Consider the following 3,384-nt stretch of genomic DNA (forward strand, 5'->3'; position numbering starts at 1 on the left):
TTGAAATTCAAATATATAAGAATGTCCTGTATTTTATTTGACAACTCTATCTATAGGGAAAGACAACTCTATCTATGGCTTTGGGTTCTGGCCAGTGAACTCACAATCTAATTAAAATAAACTACTGCTATTTGTGGTTGTGCCTCTTTGCTTCATGAATCCTAGGACCTTCCCCCCCTGCCCCGCTTAAACAGAATAATTCAGGTTGATCTGTTCATCTTCTGGTGTGGCCAAGAATTCCAAGCAACAACTCTTGTGGGAAGCAAAGTATGCGTATTCTTTTACACATTTTTCCCTTGTCCTATTTTGGTTGCTATTCCGCATGTGAATGTTGCCTAACTGTCCTGCAGCAGCCTCTTTTTCAAGGTAAATTTACCACTTGCCATTGGCACATTACCTTCATTCTACGATATACTATAGATGAACTTGGAGAATTAATTAACATACCCATAGTTGGTCCACGTCCAAGATGAAAATGGTCCCCAAAAATGTAGAGAACTCTATACTGGGATTAACAAAACCATCATATTATTCATGTCATTTTCCAAAAGCTAAAATTAAGTACAAGCTTTTTAATATGGGAGGAACTACCTCTGAATCATACATTTTAAACACTTAATATTCTTTATTTTCTTTCACTGCTTGGTGGTCTCAGATCTTACTAAAGATAAAATCATGTGGGAAGTTAAAAAAGTAATAATGCTGTAGTCCACCACTACTGACTGATTTGGAATTTTTGGGTGGCGCCCAGGCATGTGTATTTTTTAAAAGTTCTTCAGGTGAAGCAGATGCACAGTGAAGATTGAGGCCCCTGTCAACTTGTATTTCTCTCCGTTTCCTGTCTAATTCCTGCCTAATACTTAAACTGGGATATCACTTACTTCATTATCGTTACTTAAAAAACACTATCCATTTCACAATATTTCTAAGAAAGCTAATTTCCCACCTACAGATTAGAAGTCACTTTTCATTATTCTGTGTTGTCTCAGACTTTTCCTGATATTTTCTATATTATCTCTTGTCACATTTTAGCACACATAGTGGTTGTATCCCTATAGTGTATGTGTATGTCCTGCTTTATTATAAGGTTCTTGTGGTCAAGTGTCATATCCTGTTCAACTGTGAAATAGCAAATGCAGTAAGATATCTGACACTTGGAATGGATCTTTTTCTGTAACATCTTCTTCCTCTATAAGACAACATTATTTTTGGTGATAATCATGATAGGGAATAAACAATAATTCATTTATAGAACATTATTCTGTTTCTAATATTGTAGGATAAATAGAAATGCAGACAATGAGAATTTTCTTTTGTTGAACTTCATAGTTAGAGTCATGTCAGTAAAAAAACATAAAAATTGTTTAAAAATTACAGTACAGAAAAAAAGGAATGAATTAATGTCTTATTATTTTTCTTTTTGGAAAAAGGGACTAAAAAACACATGAAGGAATGAGCTAAATGAGTGAACACGCAATTCAGAGAATAATTTGCATATGGAATGACACAACTGAAGTAACTCAAGTTTTATTTCTTTGTCTTTAAAACCACTATGCCATCATTCTTTATTTTGAATCTACTGTTTTAACAAGCAGGACTTCTTTGTAGCACCATGTGGGTCAGAGGTACAACTGAACCTGAAACAACTGCAAACAGTTCCAAACCCTTTGAACTAATTCTCCGAATGAATGCATGTAGCTGAGTTTACTGTCAGGGGCCAAGTGCATAACTGGAAGTTCTCTGAATTAACTTCATGTAGAAGACAATATTTACTAAAGGATAAATAATAAAAGTATGTTAAGGTGAAGCTTATATACATTAGTAAAACTCAATAGTAATCAAATCACTCTTTAGAACTTAAATCAGAAGGAGTTTTTATAGGGAAGAATATTTTATCACTAACATTATTTAGAATTTTTGGCAAAGGGCAATAAAAAAGCTGATTTTTCTTCAGTTGGTTTTATTATTATTTTACCATTCTCTACAGACAATGCACCCTTTTATTACCTGTACCTGGGGTGGACGGCTCCCAATGCCTGCCCTTGGCTCTCTACCAATTTGAAGTGTTTCGCTAAGTGTTATGCACAAGTAGATTCACAATAAACATTTGTGTTAACTTGCATGGTTTTTATTTTATAGTTTATATCCCTCAAGGGGCATAGTATCCAGATTTTTGAGTGACAGGCTATCTTCTTGATTTTGTTTTTCCTCTTTGACTTCAGCCCATTATTAGCCCACTCTATTGCCCAAACTGAGAATGACTGGTGATGGTGTTTATTAGGTCATTCATACATAATCATTGCCATCAAGTTGATTTCAACTCATAGCGACCCTATCAGGACAGAGTAGAGCCCCATAGGGTTTCCAAAGCTGTAATCTTTACAGAAGACTGCCACATCTTTCTCTCACAGAGCAGCTGGTGGGTTCCAACCATCAACCTTTTGGTTAGCAGCCAAGCATTTAACCACTGTGCCACCAGGGCTCCTTGGATTCATGCATAGCACTCATTAAAGCCTCTTCTCTAATGTGACCTCTTTAATGAAATTCACTGTGATTAGTCTCCCTCTTTCTTTACAGTACATGAGTACATCCTTCATTCACCAATGATTTTATCTTTTTTCTCTAAATTTTATTTATTTTATTCTTGTTGTTGAGACTATACACAACAAAACATACACAAATTCAACAGTTTCTACATGTGCAATTTAGTGACACTAACTACATTTTTTAAGTTGTGCAACCATTCTCACCCTCCTTCTCTGAGTTGTTCTTCCCTCATTAACGTAAACTCATTGCCCCTTAAGGTTCCTATCCAATCTTTCGAGTTGCTATTGTCAATTTGATCCCAAATAAATAGTTCTTAAAAGAGCATAATGCTCAAGGTAGACCTTTTTTACTAGTTAAGCTAAACTATTGTTCGGTTTTAAGAAGACCACGGGGGATATTTTTGGTTTAAGGTTTAAAGATTATCTCAGGCAATAAGTTCAGGGGTTCATCTACCCTCCATGGCTCCAGAAAATCTGGAGTCTATGAGAATTTGAAATTCTGTTCTGCATTTCCCCCTTTTTGGTTAGAATTCTGCTATGGAATCTTTGATCAAAATGTTCAGTAATGGTAGCTGGGCACCATCCAGTTCTTCTGGTCACATAGCAAAGGAGGCAGTTGTTCATGGAGGCAATTAGCCACAAATTCCATATCCTCTTCTTATTCCTGACTCTCCTTCTTCCTTTGTTGCTCCAGGTGAAAAGAAACCAATTGTTGTGCCTTGCATGATCACTTGCAAGCTTTTAAGACCCTGGGCACTATGCAACAAACTTGAAAATAGAACAGAAGCACTAAACATGCTATTAGGCCAATTAACTGGGATGTCCCATGAAACCATGA

General features: G+C 35.9%; 1 long non-coding RNA gene across 1 annotated transcript in view; it reads right to left on the reverse strand.

The window, feature by feature from the left end:
- The window catches only part of LOC111821280 (uncharacterized), a 21,315-nt gene extending 19,990 nt beyond the window's left edge, over window positions 1-1,325 (reverse strand). Inside the window, exon 1 of the long non-coding RNA XR_002824725.1 lies at window positions 448-1,325. This is a non-coding gene — a long non-coding RNA (uncharacterized LOC111821280). The remainder of the gene's footprint in view (window positions 1-447) is intronic.
- Window positions 1,326-3,384: the final 2,059 nt, after the last annotated feature.

The sequence above is a fragment of the Trichechus manatus genome, unplaced genomic scaffold (assembly GCF_000243295.1).
Source record: "Trichechus manatus latirostris isolate Lorelei unplaced genomic scaffold, TriManLat1.0 scaffold00075, whole genome shotgun sequence".
Classification (NCBI taxonomy): Eukaryota; Metazoa; Chordata; class Mammalia; order Sirenia; family Trichechidae; genus Trichechus; species Trichechus manatus.